Genomic DNA, 20,078 nt, shown 5'->3' with positions numbered 1-20,078 from the left:
CCTCAGGGCTTTTGGGGCCTTCTAACTGCTGTGACTTTGCAGAGTGGGGGGCAGTAGCCCCAGGTGCCTGGCAACCTTTTTCCACTCTCCCTTCCACCAAGTCAGAGATGGCAGCCTGACCCTCAGGTTGGACTGGGGTCAGGGGCAAGCCTTCCTTCCCTCTACCCCTTCTTCTGGGGTTCCCCACCGCTCCACCAAGAGTGGCCCACCTATAATACAGAATTGTCAGTCTGCTTGTGGAAGCAGTCCTGCACAATTCTGCCTCCAGTGCAGGGATTTTAACCTGCAACTGGTCTTCGAACCAAGGGTCCATACCCTCAGGTTGGGCCGGGGCAAGGGGCAAGGCTTTCCTCCCTCTACCTCTTCTTCTGGGACCCCCCCACCAGGAGTGCCCCGCACCCAATCCTGAATTGTCAGGATGCTTGTGGAAGCAGTCCTGCACAATTCTACCACCAGTGCAGGAATGGCACCCTGAAACTGGTCCCTCAGCTCACGGCCTGTACCCTGAGGCTGGAGCAGGTCTCTAGCCTCCTGTCCATCTGACAGTGCATGAAAGCCCCCCAGGCCAGAAGGTATATCACCAGGGTCATTCCTGGGGAGATCTCACCTCAGAGCTGACCCCTGATCACCCTGCGGACTGCCTCCCTTTCTCACCCCCATGTCTGGTCTCCTGCACCCCCAATCTGGAGTGGTACTGCCAGACAGCAGGACTGGGGGATGCTGGTGACAGCTGCCCCCCCAAATCCTCCTGACACTGTAGGGTCCCCTACCGCAGATGGCCTTCCAATACAGGCTATGCCCCCGCCTCCAGTGTTCCCTTATGGAACTACCCCAGGCTCTGCGACTGGGTCTCAGGCAGCCTGGGCCTCTACCCACCCCCACTCCCTCTCTCCTGAAACAGGACATGGGACCCCACACCCATTCCACTACACAGGGACCAACCTGGGTCACTGCAAACCTCCTCCACCTTCCTTGGTTGGGAAAAACCTGAGCCACTCCACTCATGAGCACCCCCAAATGTCTCTTCAGAGTCTCTGAGACTAACCCAGAGGTCTGCCTCCAGGGCAGGTTCCTTAGGGTCAAAGAACTCACTACACCTGGTATTAGCAGAGCTCTAGCAAATAAGAAATGAACATATGCTCTCCAGCAATCACATCACACAGTCCCTCACATGGGTTTACCAAACTATCCTCCACCTCACCATCCAGTGCCTTGAAAAAGTACCCCACATCATCCTCTTGAGACTGGTGAGACAGTATCTGACTGTCCCTGGCACTCAGCCCACACTCTTCTGGGATGTCTCCATACTTCACAACCAGGACTTCTACCTGGGGAAAACCCCTCTCCCTGTCACTCTCACCTAGAGCCAGTAGAGCGTCCCTCCCATCACTGGGAATATGACCCCCTGTGCCACTTCCCCAATCCACCTCAGCACCACTGGAGCTGCCTAATAAACCTGAAACTCCTGGTGTGTGTCACCCCCCTCCTCCAAGTTGGACACCAAGTCTCTGGGCATGTGCACTGCCACAGTACAAGATGTAACATTTTTGCTGCCACCTTTTAAACGTGACTCAGCCTTCATGACTTCTAGCTCCAGTCAGGGTTGGTGATGCGTTGTTTTTCTCACCAGCAGAAGAGCGATGCATCGATTTCTGGAGAGGCAACCTCAGGTCCATGCTGGTTTACAATGATTTTGACACCCAGCGATGATGTGTGAGAAATCCTGGCACACAGTGGTGAAGAGCTGCACTACGTGGGTGATGCATCAATTTTGGCAGCTGTACACAGGTGTGTATTTCCCAGCCGCGATGCAGGTGGTGCACCAATTTTTCAGCCGCGAAGCAGGTGCTGCCTAAATATTTCTTCCGCACAGCTCCTGTGCATCAATTTCAGTCTTGGTTCCACCAGCTTCTCATTTCAAGGGCTCCGGGATTGAATTGGGCACCACTTGGCAGGGTAGAAGTCTCAGCAAAAGAGTCCAGGTACTGGCAGATCGTCTTTGATGGCTTAGAGACATCAGAACAGGGGAAAGCTGAGTCTGAGCCCTTGAAGGCACTTCACAAGCATAAAAACACAACAAAGTCTAGTATTTGTCCTCTCAAAGGCAGAAGCAGCAACTGCAGGCCAACCCAGCAAATTACACTCACAGGCAAACGGGCAGTACTCTTCCTCCAGCTCTTCAGCTCTTCTCCTTGGCAGAAGTTCTTCTTGATCCAGAAGTAATCTAAAAGTCTGGGGTTTTGGGTCCACTATTTATGCTTATGTCTGCCTTTGAGGTAGGCAGACTTCAAAGGAAAGTCTCTGTTGTTCACAAGATCCTGCCTTGCCCAGGACTGGTCCCAGACACACATCAGTGGGTTGGAGACTATATTGTGAGAGGACAGGCACAGACCTTTCAGGTGTAAGTGTCAGCTCCTCCCTCCCCACTCTGGACCAAGAGACTCATCAGGATATACAGGTTACACCCCAGGTTTGGGCCTGGCAAGTGGTTATACTTGCCAGGCTGAATTGGCAGTGGAAGACTACAAACACAGACTGTACAGTCTGAGACATGTTTATAGGGCTGCTCATGTGGATGGAACAATCAGTGCTGCAGGCCCACTAGTAGTATTTGATTTACAGGCCCAGGGTACCACAAGTGCACTTTACTAGGGACTTACTAGTAAATCAATTAGGCCAATCAGGAATAAACCAATCACCAATACAATTTACACAGAAAGCATATGCACTTTAGCACTGGTTAGCAGTGGTAATGTGTCCAGAGTCCTAAAGCCCACCAAAGCAGTTCAGAACAAATAGGAGGAAGGAGGCAAAAAGTTTGGGGATGACCCTGCAAAAAGGTCCAGGTCCAACAATGGCAGTGATACGAGGTCAGATAAACTGTTCTAAATCCAGTCTTACTATTATTTACCAAATTAAATACGTTATTCTAGCTTCAGTCCCAGGAACATTGGGGAATGTTCATAGAATCTGAAGGAGGGAAGGTGTATCAGTCTAACTCCATTCCTACTAACATTGATTAAGGTACATCTATTTGGGGAATGTGGGGAAGATGTAATATTTACCTTCAGTCTGACAAAAATTGTGCAGAGTATATATAATTGTGGGGTGACGTGGTTATTAGTCGACATACAGTCCTACTAATATTGGGGAAAGTGTATACATATATAGTTGGTCAGATTCACTCTTTTAACACAAGTCTCAGAAATAGCAGGAACAGTGCTTTTAAGTGGTTGGGGATAGATTTACTATTCTAACTCCTGTCTCCCAAACATTTGGGAAAGTGCATACAATTAGGAGTGATTGTCAGAATTACTATTCTAAGCTGAAACATATTTTTTAACAATAAATATGGATTTGTTAAAAATATTAAGACAACCCTAAATATTTGGTTGTATAATAATAGTATAATACAAAATGTAGAAATGAATTGGTAATAAATGTAAAACTAATATCCTAATATTTTTAATATTTTTTTTTAGAAGTGGCATTATGGTGCAAATATCATATTTTTTTCAGTTAGGTAAAATGGAAGCAAATGAAAGTAAATAATTAAGTGCCACAACATTTTCAAAAAAATATTTTTATTACATTCATATCTGCGTAGTTAAATAATAAATGCCAAATTACCTTATTTAGAGTTTGGCTGATGAAGAACTCCCTCACAAGATTAGTTCATACACCTTCCACCATATTACAAGTGAAGCATAGTCCATGGCTCTGGCAATACGGTGGATGGGGTATCTGTTACATTTTGACAGAGTATCCCAGCTGCCAAAGTCTAAGTAAGACCTGACTATACAACAGAGTTTCCAGGTAAAGAAGAATTTGTTTCAAAATTAATCAATACAAAGAAGAAGAGAATTTGAAAATAACCACTAAGGATAAAATAAGATATCCACAAAGCGATTAAAAAACACATATGGCCTCGTAGCACACCAGCACCACCTGTGGTCCCCACCACTGGCTTTCTGTCAGTCTTTCCATGGTAGGGTCCCCGTCATGGAAAGGCTGGTGGAAAGCTGAGTTGTAATCAGCCAGGCGACACTGAGTACAGTGTCCCTGTGGCTGAGTATAACTCAGACCGCCATCAGCCCATCAGGAACCCTGTTCCTGGCAGGGACAGCGGTCCCCTGGCAAGTCCGCCCACCAGAGTTTTGATGTTGTGGTCTGACCACCTGGAGTGCGGTGCTCTGACCATCACCGCAAGTGTGGGTGGTGGTGCTCAGACCACCACACACGCAATGAGGCCCATAGTCTGTTATTAATACAAAAAACAAAACCAAGACACAAGTAAAGAATACATCAGTGCACAGTGCTTAATCAATTACACAACAAACACACATAGAATAATACATGGTGTTAAAAACAATAGCTGACAACGGAATAATAAACTTTCTGAACACTGTAACAATCTGACTTCTATTTGAGATACAAGGATTTTAACCCCTTCCAAATGTCAGATCCGTCGACGACGTTTCAACCCTTCAAAGCAAAAGGGTCATCATGAAGACAAAGACATTTTAATGAGCAAAACGTAATATCTGAAAAGTCAAACAAACAAGAAGAAGGCACCTTAATTAGTTAAAAAAAGAAAGAATAGGTAGAGAAAACTAGGACCACAATCGTCATCTAATACTTACATTATTATGAAGCACAAACCTACAGGAAAATGCCTGCAACCAATTGGGCACAAAAGAAGTCAGCAAAACCGAGAACAAGCTTGCCTATAAAGAAATAGGAAAATTAATAAAGACCATAAACTAGAAGAATATTATACAGATTAGTAGCTCAATAGTTTGAAGTGATCTATAACCAGGGAAAACAAAAAAATCTCCACTTAATCGAATCACATAATCAACCTGTAAATAGTTGACCCATCTCATCTTACACAAAAGGGAGTAGTTAGTTATCAATCATGCAGCCCAGAAGTCAAACCAGAGGTCAATTAGAGACCCCCAAGAAACCAAAAGTTACCTGCATGTTGAACTGGAGAACTCTCCGAACTCAGGAAAACACAAACGGGCACCTGGAGACCTGAAATAAAGATGTCACATGCAGCCCTGCAATAAACAAAAAAAAAAAAAAACATCTGAGAGAAACTGAAAAACACTAATCAGAATAAAAAAAGAGAGGGAGGGGAAAAAAGCAAAAACTCCCAAAATAATTAAATAAACAATCCAATGACACCTTATATAAAGTATTTTTTTTTAAATCTCGACGTAAAGCATGTTACAACTCCATCAAAGTCTAAAGAAGGCACAATGTTTTTAATTTAGACACATTTTAAAAAAATGCAAATAAATTACTAAATTATCACTAAAATCTCATAATATGTATACCAATTAATCTTCCTTATAATAATAAGGTACCTACCCCATTCCTACAAAAGGAAAACAAATATGGTTAAAAAATTAAAATAAAAGAGTGAATCCCAATGTTTTCATTTTCTAGTTAAATTATTATAATGTATCAAATAATTTATTAGGAGTGTAAATCAATACTATATTTTAAAAATACCTTGTACAAAAGTTATTATCTTTCAAGAAACCAATACCCGCACAATATCCCAATAAAATCCCACAAGATAATCAGATATGTGAAACATAAAGACACATTTTTTATAAAGAAAACAATAAAAATAACATATGTATCATAAGTATGTTATCATATTAAGATATATATTTAAACAAGCGCAGTACAAACCTGATGTCCCATAAACCCTACAGCCTGAAAAACAATATATAAAACTAATTTAACATGTATGTCTATATTTATTTATAGCAAAAAGAAGTGCAAAAAAACACATTATCAATATTTTAAAAGCCACAATATTTTAAGTAACTATAATTTAAACATCAATATTATTGTAAAAAAAGTATTACCCTAAATATTCAAAATCTCAATAACTGTGTACTCTAGATATTTGGACTTTGATGTAATGGGCAACCGATAACAAATATTCTGCAATGATGTTCAGTGGCAGAAAAGGATATAAAGAATGAGCAAATGCTCGGAGTGTAACATGCTATTTTTTACTATTGTTGAGGGTGGGGTTGGGCGATGAGTCACCAAAAGAAAAGGCAGAGGTTTCCCAATCCTTTTTCTGATAACCCCTACTACATGACTGGATCCCCAGACTCACTGTATGTTTGACCTTAACCTGTAACTGTCTTCCTTACCTTATTGTAAGCAATCTCATACCACTTGACTGCCTCCAGGGCTCACTGTACACCTATTTTCATAGTACCCTGTTAACCTTGATATATGGGTTGAACCCAGTTACTACACTAAAATGAACAGGATTGTGTCACCTGACTGTGATGGGAAGAATGCTACCATTTATTCCCAGGCCCTGAATCACACCTATGGGAAAGAGGTGTTGGTTTCACTCCAATGCGCTTTTGCAGCAGGAATGGCAGAGTTCATCAGAAGGGGATGGAGGACTTTACCTAACATTCTGAGAGCAGGTATTCAATGTGATGTCCTAGAAGAAGGCTAGGTTTCTGATGACCAATACTGATGGAGAAAGAAGAGTAGGCCCACCTTTCAAAGTGGCAGGAAATCCTGTAGGAGACAACCAGGAAGGTTTATTAGACACATCCATCATAGGGAATTTGGACAATAGTCTTATTTTTTCTGAAAAGCTACAGCAACATTTTCAACATGTCAGAGAGGTTTTGACAAGGTTGAGAAAGCCCCATCTGTACGCTAAAAGATAAAAGAGTGTTTCGATAGTGTCAGCATGGACACTAACAAGGTCAAAGCAGTGCTTAAAAAGCCTCAATCCTCTAATATGAAAAACATCCAGAGATGTCATGCTTTTGTCAATTTTTATTCAGGACTTTTAATTTCTGGTGGTCCCCATCACAAAGGTGACAAAGAAAGGACCTTTTCATTTCGGTGAGGAGCAAGAATTGGTTTTCAATACTCTAAAAGCAGAGTTTCTCTCAGGCCCTCTTTTGAGAGATCCCAGCATGCAGATGTAACTCACTGCAGAGATGAATGCTTTCTCCTACGCCACTTAAACACTACTTTCAAACGGTTTCTTGAAACAGAGACTTTGCACCAAGTTACCTTTCACTCCAGGCCCTCGATGAGTAGAGAGAAAAATTACACAACTTATGACAGTGAACTCTCTTATTAAGGAAGCTTTCTTACATTTTGGGGTTGATTATGAGTTAGGCGGTCCTATGACCACCATGTTGGCGGTGGCGGTTCAACCGCAAATAGGCTGGTGGAGTGGACCACCATATTATGAGTTTGGTGGTGGTGCACCCACAAGACCACCAGCGGTCTGCCGGCACCACCAGCCAGCCCAGACTGCCACGGTCTGTCAGAGCCACAAACAGGCCGGCGGAGACCATGTGTTCGCCGGACCCAATGTGAGGTAGCACACCGCCAATGTGACTGCAGCGTTACAACCACCACATATCAGGAGGTGGAAACAAATAGTACAAAAGGAAACACTCACCTTTGGAGAGCCATACACGTCGGAGCTGCCAGGGATCCTCACCTTGACTTCATCCTGCTGCTCCTGTTTGCAGAAAGACAAAGGAATCCATGCCACCGAGACCAACAACCGTAAGTAAACACACACTCACCTGTGTCACCTGTGAAATGTTAAAAATTGTAACATAATAAATCATTACATACAGAGGGGGGGTGCGAGGGGCAGCATGCATATGTCACAGCACAGTGACACACACTCACATACAGCATCAAGGAATCCCACACAAAATCAACATGCACACGTCAGCCCACACACTCACATGTTACATGTCAATACCACACATGTACACATGGCAACACAACACTGGCCCAGAGTCGCACAACCCCACACAACATACAAACTCACAACAACAACACAGCTACTGAAGACATAAAATATAATTCACACACTCACACACAATAATGGCCACGGTCTGGACACACATATATATCCATGTGCCATCATTGACACAAAACACCTCCATCAAACCACACAGCAATCGACACACACAACACACACAGCACATAGGTAAACTAGGCCATGCACAACACACACACACAAACACACCAAACACACAAAGTCACACACTACAACAAGACCGTTACAGCAGCGATGACAGCAGAAGGACCACACATGGAAGGAGCCCATACTGGACACATGTCATTTACAACAAGGCCCAAAATAACATACCCACATGACCTGGCCACATTCAGAACTCAGAGACAAGCATTACCAATAACAAATACTGCACAGGCACACATACGGGTAAGAGGAAGTATACAAAGAATACACCACTCCAGACATCATACCAAACACCAGACAGCCCTGAGGGACACACACCTAAACAGTCACATGCACCCAAAGGCAAAGCAAAAAGCTAAACTCAACACACTCCATGTTTGCACTGACAAAACTCCACAACACACAGCACATGTACACAATAGCCACATCAGGGTACAAGGCATACACCATGCATGTCCACATTGCACATTACCACATCAAACACAACACAATACCATGACAACAACATTTATAGTACATAAACCTAACACACTATACACAACCTTCCATTGGGGGATCGCAGCACTGCACACAAACCCAAATACATCAAACCAGCATACATGGATCTGCAAGCAGCACACACACACAAATATTTACACTAAACCAATGTCAGCCGGGAACCACATACACCTAGGGAATCAAATGTAGGATAAAGATGTAACCAACAAACCAAGAACTGGTTCCTTTAATATCATAGATATGACAAATGTCATAGTCCAAGGCCATTGGAAAGTCCACAATAGTGCCATAAGCATCAAAGTCACAAAAAGTTGCCCCAACTTGACTCCTGACTGCCATGTAACATCCACATGTAGGGGCATAAAGGGGGCCGCCAGGCACCTCAGGGGACATTGGGGGGGGGTGGGGGGCATGGAAGGGGGTTTGTGAGGAGTGGGTTAAGGTTTTGGTTTGGGAGCAGTGGACTTCTTCTTGGCAGGGGAAGGGGCATGGGTGCTGGCAGGGGGGTTAGAGGAGGCCTTAGAGATGGAAGAGATGGCCTTTGGGAGGGTGACTGATCTTTTGGGTGTGTCACAGGGGCCAGAGTAGAGAAAAGGTCAATATTACATAGGTGGACTTTCTTAGACACACAAGAATGGTTATCAGAAGAGGGTTTGGGTGTGGGGGGTGAGGGAGTGGTTGTATGACTTGTAAATGTGGATGTTTTGGGTGCATGTTTGTGGGAGGTGGGCTTGTGTGTGGTTTATGAGGGTGTGGGATATGTGGTTGAGAAAGCTGGAGGGGTGCCTAATCTTTGTTTTGGGTATTGTTTCTTGCCCCTATCTGTCTGTGTGTGGCGTAGTAGTTGTAAAGGATTGTGGTTGTGAAGGGGTGTGTTTTATTGTGTGGTTTGTAGGTGTGTTGAGTGTGTGTATGCGTGTCAGCTGTGTTGTTTTCAAATCCATCCAATGTGGTGTTGTTTTGTACGGGAATGACCGCCGTGGCTTGGATGTTCATTGGAGGACCGCCATTGAAGAACCGCCATTGCAATTTGTGACTCGTAATAGGTTCAGTGGTAGGTTGACAGACTGGCGGTGCTGGTGGTTGGACCACCTATTTCCCGCTCTTCCATGCCCTGGCGGTGTCATTTTTTAGGCTGGGATTTGGTGGTCCTGGCTGTGTAACTCATCATTCGCCGGTCTGTGTGGCATCCAACATGGTGGTCTTTTGGCGGCCGCCACCATGGCGGTCTGAAGTCAGACCACCAAACTCATAATAAGGCCCTTAGTGTTAAGATTTAGAAAGAGCAATCCATGAAAGCAAAATGTGAACTTATCAAAAGAACTTGCTTTATCTGACAACGATGAAATGCACCAACACCAAACATGCAAGATTATAAGATCACATACCTTCCAGAAAATAGTCACTGCAAACTAGAATCTTTATCTCACCCCTTAGATGATATATAAGCCACTGAAAACTCTCTGAGTGTTTTAGCAGTATTCCATGGAGAAGAACAGGAGTTAGCTATGTTGCATGTTAAGATTAAGAAGACTCATCAAGAACTTGATCAAGATGCCTGGTTGCAAAATGATCGGAGTATGAGGGGACGAATTGTAAATTCTGTGTTTTTCCATTGCAATGATTTGCACATTTCTCAAAAGGAATTGCAACAATGGATTTGCATTGGTGTCATAGGTTTCTAGCAGTATGGCATCCTGAAAGTAGAAAGATGAAAGGGCTTGTTGACAGAGTCTTGTCATGGCCACAGTTGAGGGAATCTATTTACTATTTCAATCTAAAACTTCCTGATTTACATGGATTCATGGTTGTGTTGGTATTAGAAGAGTACATCACAAAGTTAAAGCATTTTATCTCTTTATGAAAATTACCCACAGCTCTTAAATTATCCATCATCTTTTTAGAAAACATGTACAGGCTTCACAGCTTACCAGTTATGATCATCACAGACAATGATTCTCAGTTCATGGCCAATTTCTTGGAAGAAATCATGCAACAAATAGGAACTGTGCATTGCAAAATGACAAGTTACAATCTTCAAACAGATGTCCAAACAGAGAGACTTCATTAGCCATTGAATAATATCTTGTGATGTTTCCTGATGAATCCACCAGTGGAATGGATTCAATTGATTGCAGTGGATGAATTTGCCACACTGCACTACATGTTCCTCCATACCCTTTGTATTTCAGTTGTTGAAAGACATTAATCACATCTGAAAATCTGTATATTAAGATTTAGTAGCTATTAAGGTAGCTCACAAGAGGTATGATGATAGAGACAAACAAGTTTCGCCACCTTATAAAGTGAGAGATTGAGTGTGGTTGTCTACAAGATTTTTCTCATTTATGGGCACATATCTTTTTCACTTATGTTTCTGGGGTGCTTTCATATAACTCAATTGGTAAGAGCAGTGGCTGTAAAGCTAAACTCATATGAAAGGTGGAGAATTTGCAGGGTAGTCTATGTTCCAAGGGTCAAACAAGCTGGGACATTCATAGAAAGTAAAGTCCTCTTCCTCCATTATTAGACGGGTCCCGACTATAAGGTAGAGTGTTTAGTAGATTGATAAATTAGACATGGCCAACTACAGCATCTGGTTTAATAGAAGGGGACTAATGTCAATGATCATTCCTGGGAATTTTCTGATTTGATGCATAAATAAATTAATGAATAGATAGTTTGGGCCTCCAACGATATCCCAGAGTGAATTTTTACAGGGCATAGGGGTACTGTCAGGATTAGAATACGGAAAGACTGGAATAATCATTTTGCAGGTCTTAAGGGCTGTATAAAAGCAGGAGAAAATAAGAAACAATTGAAACTACAAGTCTCAAGAGGTCTCCCTAAAAGGAGATGACAACATCCAGGGCTTTGACTGCAGAGGGGGATCCAAAATCTCATGTGAGCATGCAGTAGCTTCTTAGCAACACTTTGGATAGTTGTATAGCTTTCCATTTCAAGAGTCTGTCACCGTGTTGGACCCCATGCATTGCGTGGTTCCCCTGAGTGGTTCCCTCCTGTAGTGAGTCTACGCACGATACTTCCTTTGTTTATTTGTCTCTTACCTGATTTAGTATTTATAGACACTGTGGAGCCCTGGCATTTGACATATGTTTCCAGTCGGTGTGAAGCTCATTTAAAGCACCATCCACTAAAGAGTTTGATAAGACCCTAATGAATTGAGTACGGATTCTATTACTTTTCTGTACTCTGTACTTTCTTACAGAAGCCTGTCAGTAGGTTTTCCTGCACATAGTTGTGCACAGTCTTTCTCTCACAGGGGAGTTCTTTTTTCAAGAATACTTTGTACAGAATTACATGAATGATAACTTGCTTGCAGTACATAGACTTTTAAGCATACTTATTTGCATAGATTCTTCTTTTGAATAGAATTTTCTTACAAGTCTTGCAATGTACCTATTTGAGTTGGTGTTTACTGCCACACGTCTTTGTGAAGTCCTTGCACACACACAAACACATACATACACACACGCACACACATATACACAAACCTTACATGCGCTACAAATAATCTCTTATGTTTATAGACTAGAGGACAAAATTAACCTTGCAAAATAAGCAACATTATTTTCCAGAGGGAATACAACATAAGCACTGTATGTATGTGGCACTATATGTATGCTTGCTGGCTTTCTATGAATGTACTAGGTACTAGGGCCCTATTACAAGTCTGGTGGTCTGAAGACCGCCAGACTCACGGTGGAGGTCAGACCACCACAACTGTGGTGGTCTGACCACCACATTATGACCCTGGCAGTCTGACCGCCAAACGACTGCCGTCTCCACCAGGATCTTTGATCCCGACGGGCTGTTGGCAGTCTTGGCAGTAAGCAGCCAGGGTGGCACTGAAATCAGTGCCGCCGTGCTGATTACACAAATGTTCTCTGCCAGCCTTTTCATGGCAGTTGACTTGCCATGAAAAGGCTGGCAGTGAAAAAGTGCTGGGGGCCACAGTTTAGCTTAGTAGACAGTGCTCATTCTGAATCTGATTCTGATCTCTCATATAATTCACACACTCACACACAATAATGGCCACGGTCTGGACACACATATACATCCATGTGCCATCATTGACACAAAACACCTCCATCAAACCACACAGCAATCGACACACACAACATACACAGCACATAGGTAAACTAGGCCATGCACAACACACACACACACAAACACACCAAACACACAAAGTCACACACTACAACAAGACCGGTACAGCAGCGATGACAGCAGAAGGACCACACATGGAAGGAGCCCATACTGGACACATGTAATTTACAACTAGGCCCAAAATAACATATCCACATGACCTGGCCACATTCAGAACTCAGAGACAAGCATTACCAATAACAAATACTGCACAGGCACACATACGGGTAAGAGGAAGTATACAAAGAATACACCACTCCAGACATCATATCAAACACCAGACAGCCCTGAGGGACACACACCTAAACAGTCACATGCACCCAAAGCAAAAAGCTAAACGCAACACACTCCATGTTTGCACTGACAAAACTCCACAACACACAGCACATGTACACAATAGCCACATCAGGGTACAAGGCATACACCATACATGTCCACATTGCACATTACCACATCAAACACAACACAATACCATGACAACAACATTTATAGTACATAAACCTAACACACTATACACAACCTTCCATTGGGGGATCGCAGCACTGCACACAAACCCAAATACATCAAACCACCATACATGGATCTGCAAGCAGCACACACACACAAATATTTACACTGAACCAATGTCAGCCGGGAACCACATACTCCTAGGGAATCAAATGTAGGATAAGGATGTAACCAACAAACCAAGAACTGGTTCCTTTAATATCATAGATATGACAAATGTCATAGTCCAAGGCCATTGGAAAGTCCACAATAGTGCCATAAGCACCAAAGTCAAAAAAAAGTTGCCCCAACTTGACTCCTGACTGCCATGTAACCTCCACATGTAGGGGCATAAAGGGGGCCGCCAGGCACCTCAGGGGACATTGGGGGGGGGGCATGGAAGGGGGTTTGTGAGGAGTGGGTTAAGGTTTTGGTTTGGGAGCAGTGGACTTCTTCTTGGCAGGGGAAGGGGCATGGGTGCTGGCAGGGGGGTTAGAGGAGGCCTTAGAGATGGCCTTTGGGAGGGTGACTGATCTTTTGGGTGTGTCACAGGGGCAAGAGTAGAGAAAAGGTCAATATTACATAGGTGGACTTTCTTAGACACACAAGAATGGTTATCAGAAGAGTGTTTGGGTGTGGGGGTGAGGGAGTGGTTGTATGACTTGTAAATGTAGATGTTTTGGGTGCATGTTTGTGGGAGGTGGGCTTGTGTGTGGTGGGTGGTTTATGCAGGTGTGGGATATGTGGTTGAGAAAGCTGGAGGGGTGCCTAATCTTTGTTTTGGGTATTGTTTCTTGCCCCTATCTGTCTGTGTGTGGCGTAGTAGTAGTAAAGGATTGTGGTTGTGAAGGGGTGTGTTTTATTGTGTGGTTTGTAGGTGTGTCGAGTGTGTGTATGTGTGTCAGCTATGTTGTTTTCAAATCCATCCAATGTGGTGTTGTTTTGTACGGGAATGACCGCCGTGGCTTGGATGTTCATTGGAGGACCGCCATTGAAGAACCGCCATTGCAATTTGTGACTCGTAATAGGTTCAGTGGTAGGTTGACAGACTGGCGGTGCTGGTGGTTGGACCACCTATTTCCCGCTCTTCCGTGCCCTGGCGGTGTCATTTTTTAGGCTGGGATTTGGCAGTCCTGGCTGTGTAACTCATCATTCGCCGGTCTGTGTGGCCTCCAACATGGTGGTCTTTTGGTGGCCGCCACCATGGCGGTCTGAAGTCAGACCACCAAACTCATAATAAGGCCCTTAGTGTTAAGATTTAGAAAGAGCAATCCATGAAAGGAAAATGTGAACTTATCAAAAGAATTTGCTTTATCTGACAACGATGAAATGCACCAACACCAAACATGCAAGATTATAAGATCACATACCTTCCAGAAAATAGTCACTGCAAACTAGAATCTTTATCTCACCCCTTAGATGATATATAAACCACTGAAAACTCTCTGAGTGTTTTAGCAGTATTCCATGGAGAAGAGCAGGAGTTAGCTATGTTGCATGTTAAGATTAAGAAGACTCATCAAGAACTTGATCAAGATTCCTGGTTGCAAATTGATCGGATTATGAGAGGAAGAATTGTAAATTCTGTGTTTTTCCATTGCAATGATTTGCACATTTCTCAAAAGGAATTGCAACAATGGATTTGCATTGGTGTCATAGGTTTCTAGCAGTATGGCATCCTGAAAGTAGAAAGATGAAAGGGCTTGTTGACAGAGTCTTGTCATGGCCACAGTTGAGGGAATCTATTTACTATTTCACTCTAAAACTTCCTGATTTACATGGATTCATGGTTGTGTTGGTAGTAGAAGAGTACATCACAAAGTTAAAGCATTTTATCTCTTTATGAAAATTACCCACAGCTCTTAAATTATCCATCATCTTTTTAGAAAACATGTACAGGCTTCACAGCTTACCAGTTATGATCATCACAGACAATGATTCTCAGTTCATGGCCAATTTCTTGGAAGAAATCATGCAACAAATAGGAACTGTGCATTGCAAAACGACAAGTTACAATCTTCAAACAGATGTCCAAACAGAGAGACTTCATTAGCCATTGAATAATATCTTGTGATGTTTCCTGATGAATCCACCAGTGGAATGGATTCAATTGATTGCAGTGGATGAATTTGCCACACTGCTCTACATGTTCCTCCATACCCTTTGTATTTCAGTTGTTGAAAGACATTAATCACATCTGAAAATCTGTATATTAAGATTTAGTAGCCATTAAGGTAGCTCACAAGAGGTATGATGATAGAGACAAACAAGTTTCGCCACCTTATAAAGTGAGAGATTGAGTGTGGTTGTCTACAAGATTTTTCTCATTCATGGGCACATATCTTTTTCACTTATGTTTCTGGGGTGCTTTCAGATAACTCAATTGGTAAGAGCAGTGGCTGTAAAGCTAAACTCATATGAAAGGTGGAGAATTTGCAGGGTAGTCTATGTTCCAAGGGTCAAACAAGCTGGGACATTCATAGGAAGTAAAGTCCTCTTCCTCCATTATTAGACGGGTCCCGACTATAAGGTAGAGTGTTTAGTAGATTCACAAATTAGACATGGCCAACTACAGCATCTGGTTTCATAGAAGGGGACTAATGTCAATGATCATTCCTGGGAATTTGCTGATTTGATGCATAAATAAATTAATGAATAGATAGTTTGGGCCTCCAACGATATCCCAGAGTGAATTTTTACAGGGCATAGGGGTACTGTCAGGATTAGAATACGGAAAGACTGGAATAATCATTTTGCAGGTCTTAAGGGCTGTATAACAGCAGGAGAAAATAAGAAACAATTGAAACTACAAGTCTCAAGAGGTCTCCCTAAAAGGAGATGACAACATCCAGGGCTTTGCCTGCAGAGGGGGATCCAAAATCTCATGTGAGCATGCAGTAGCTTCCTAGCAACACTTTGGATAGTTGTATAGCTTTCCATTTCAAGAGTCTGTCACCGTGTTGGACCCCATGCATTGTGTGGTTCCCCTGAGTGGTTCCCTCCTGTAGTGAGTCTACGCACGATACTTTCTTTGTTTATTTGTCTCTTACCTGATTTAGTATTTATAGACACTGTGGAGCCCTGGCATTTGACATATGTTTCCAGTCGGTGTGAAGCTCATCAAAGCACCATCCACTAAAGAGTTTGATAAGACCCTAATGAGTTGAGTACGGATTCTATTACTTTTCTGTACTCTGTACTTTCTTACAGAAGCCTGTCAGTAGGTTTTCCTGCACATAGTTGTGCACAGTCTTTCTCTCACAGGGGAGTTCTTTTTTCGAGCATACTTTGTACGGAATTACATGAATGATAACATGCTTGCAGTGCATAGACTTTTAAGCATACATATTTGCATAGATTCTTCTTTTGAATAGAATCTTCTTACAAGTCTTGCAATGTACCTTTTTGAGTTGGTGTTTACTGCCACACGTCTTTGTGAAGTCCTTGCACACACACAAACACATACATACACACACATATACACAAACCTTACATGCGCTACAAATAATCTCTTATGTTTATATACTAGAGGACATAATGTACCTTGCAAAATAAGCAACATTATTTTCCAGAGGGAATACAACATAAGCACTGCATGTATGTGGCACTATATGTATGCTTGCTGGCTTTCTATGAATGTACTAGGTACTAGGGCCCTATTACAAGTCTGGTGGTCTGAACCCCGCCAGACTCACGGTGGAGGTCAGACCACCACAACTGTGGTGGTCTGACCACCACATTATGACCCTGGCAGTCAGACCGCCAAAAGACTGCCGTCTCCACCAGGATCTTTGATCCCGACGGGCTGTTGGCAGTCTTGGCTGTAAGCAGCCAGGGTGGCACTGAAATCAGTGCCGCCGTGCTGATTACACAAATGTTCTCTGCCAGCCTTTTCATGGCAGTTGACTTGCCATGAAAAGGCTGGCAGTGAAAAAGTGCTGGGGGCCACAGTTTAGCTTAGCAGACAGTGCTCATTCTGAGGGAGCTACGGGGGCCCTCTGTGCGACAGCATTGGACTAGGCGCCATGTGGAGCTGAGTCCAATGCCGCCACACATTTTCTGTTGGGCTGACCAACATATACCTTGGTTTCCACCAGTCAGCCCAGTGGAAAACCCATAATGGGGCTGGTGGAAAGACTACCAGCAGAACGGCAGTCTCCTCATTGGGAGTTTGACGGTCAGGTTTTTCTGACTGCCAAACTCGTAATCAGCCCCTTAGTCTAGGAACAGAATATCCTGGTCCTGTTTTTTTTATTTACCTGTTAGGGGTGGAAGCAGCAACCTACTCCCATGCATCCCACATATCTTCTACCATTTCAGTGCCCTTCCATTATTAAAAAGGGTCAATTCCTAAGGAAGGCTTTGTTTTTTTTTTATCCCTTGTCGATCCTTTTGAAAAGTGCTCCCTAGAAAAAACAGGGAGCACACTTGCCACTCTGGTATTATGTTTTTGATTGAAGTGTTTAATGCAAAAGTCATCAAGCTCACGCAAACGTAAGAGCATTCTCTGCTTTGCTTCCCGTTTGGATGTGACACTGTAACGCATCATGTGATCCCTCTTGCTGTTGTTTTCCTCATGTAGTAAAAGAATGGTGGGCTTACACTGAGAAGACCAAGGCTTTCCTAATTAAATTGAACATGATGTGCCTAATTAAGATAACAACCTAGCTGGCCCAAACCGAGTAACATACTGGTAACAAGTCATGTCTCCAAAATAAACTCTGGGAACATCTGCATCTAGTGTAGCAAAATTGTGAGAAAATCTTTGAAAGTATTATGTAGTAGAATGTCTCTTCTTGCTTGTTTCCCATGGGTGCATACCTTGAAAACCATGTACTGGGCTAGTGAATATGAAATCCTTTTCTAAAGTTCTCTAGAAGAAGTAGCAATTTCTGTTTGGTATCTCTCACCTTTTCCCTTCCTTAGAAGGGGGATCTATGCTGGAATTTTCTACAAAACTTTACTGAGTTCTTCTTGTACTTTATGGTTTGTATGCCTATAGGCTTAATCAATGAATGGTCCAGTTTACAAATTTCTATGAATATATAATCATAGAATAAACTTTCAACCTTTAGCCCTTGTCTGTCATTCTTATTGAGAATGTTGAGAGTTTCTCTTAATGTGTAGATTTGACAAAGTAGAGACGGGTCCATTTGGGAGCACCAAAGTCCTTTCGGGGCTTCACCCTTCCAGATCTAAGTAGTTGCCATGCATTAGACAAGTAAATGAGACACGAGTTTGGGCATCAACAATTCTGGTAGAGAGGTAATGTTTCTGAATGTATCTATCCAGTACTGACTGGACCTAATCGGATGAGGTGAATTTGCCATAGAACCAATCATTTCACCTTCATGGTTCAAGCAGTTTTGCTCGTAATTCAACTGACCCAGCCCCAACTCAATCCTGATAAGGAGTGGGCCGAAACATACACTCCGCTTGCAGAGTTAAGGAATTGAGGCACTCCGCACTACACAGAGTAACGCAGAGCTCCCTAAATTCCACCATCCGTTATGCAGCAGAATTTCTTTTCCATTAGCATGCATGAGACTAGTTTTTGGTGCATGCTGGTGAGTGCCATAATACTCTCAGGCTACTTGCTAGCATACGTGAGATTTCCAGCCAGCTAGCGCAGGTTCTGGCCACAATGCCACCTTTATGATGCCGCTGGCGATCGCGAGCGACCGTGGCTGCTCCTCAAGCACATTCTCTACTTGAGAAGCAGCTAAATCTACTCAAAAAAGATATTCTCAAGTGGATTTTCTACTCCAACGGATCGTTCAAGTTGTTTTTTAGTGTGAGAAGCCTCTTTTTTAAAAATTTATTCCAACAGGAAGGAAGTGTCCCAGAGACTCCAACTTTCTGTTCCTGTCCACCAGGCTTCTTCTAGTGCTTTGTCCATCTTTTGGTCATTTTTCACTTTGATTTCAAGGTTTAAGGATCATTCTCTTTGCATATATACCATTGAATTTAAGGACACTGTTTTTGTGATATCACAAGTAAATTCTAAAACTATTGTATATGGGGGTTTTATGTTCGAAAGGACGTGCACCAGTATTTCTTTTTTACTTTTATTTGATTTTTAAATTTCATTATGGTGGGTGGGCTGGAGTTTCAGTAGAGACCTGTTATTTTTTTGTAGTTCATTCTTCACCTTTTGTAAAGGAAACATGTTGCAGTGTTCAGTACCTTTTCTCCATGTTTGTTACATTTGCAATATTAATTTCTTTTACTACTCAGTCTAGTCTGCCAACGGGCTGTCCAGCTAGTAGGCCCAGTACTAGTCATTGGTGCATGAAAGAACTGTTTCTATGGATATGTTGTTTTAATTAAAACATTGTTTAGGGCAGGGATGACAATGGATTAAATTAAATATGTTGGTTATTCTTTGTATCTCACTTTTTTCTGCAAAAAGTGTATATGTGGAGTAATATTTGATGCCATAGGAGGATGTGTATTGTTATAAAATTGTATAGCTCAGTTCATTTTCATGTTTGTCATTGCTGAATTCATGGTTGTGTTTTCTTCAGTGTTCAAATACCTCCTTTGTGAGGACAGTGTGTGTGTGAGTGTGTTTGCCACAGACCACCATTTGTCTTTGTTCTCCATGCATGTGGCCAAGAGCCATTTTGTGTAGTCTGTGTCCATAGGCTGAATGCGTTCTTTGTTTTTCATACCTCCTTGCTTGCTGTTCTTGGTTTGACCATGTGGCTGGAGGCCATTTTGTAGAGTCAGCCAGTGTGCTTTGTCATAGGCTTGAATGTGTTGTTTGTTGTCCATGCCTCCTTGCTTGCTGTTCTTAGTTTGACCATATGGCCAAAGGCCATGTTGTGTAGTCAGCAAGTGTGCTTTGCCATAGGTTTGCATGTGTTCTTTGTTCTCCATGCCTCCTTATTCGCTGCTGTTGTTTGAC

The sequence above is a fragment of the Pleurodeles waltl genome, chromosome 10 (assembly GCF_031143425.1).
Source record: "Pleurodeles waltl isolate 20211129_DDA chromosome 10, aPleWal1.hap1.20221129, whole genome shotgun sequence".
In the NCBI taxonomy this organism is placed as follows: Eukaryota; Metazoa; Chordata; class Amphibia; order Caudata; family Salamandridae; genus Pleurodeles; species Pleurodeles waltl.
Note: the sequence above shows the minus strand (reverse complement) of the source record.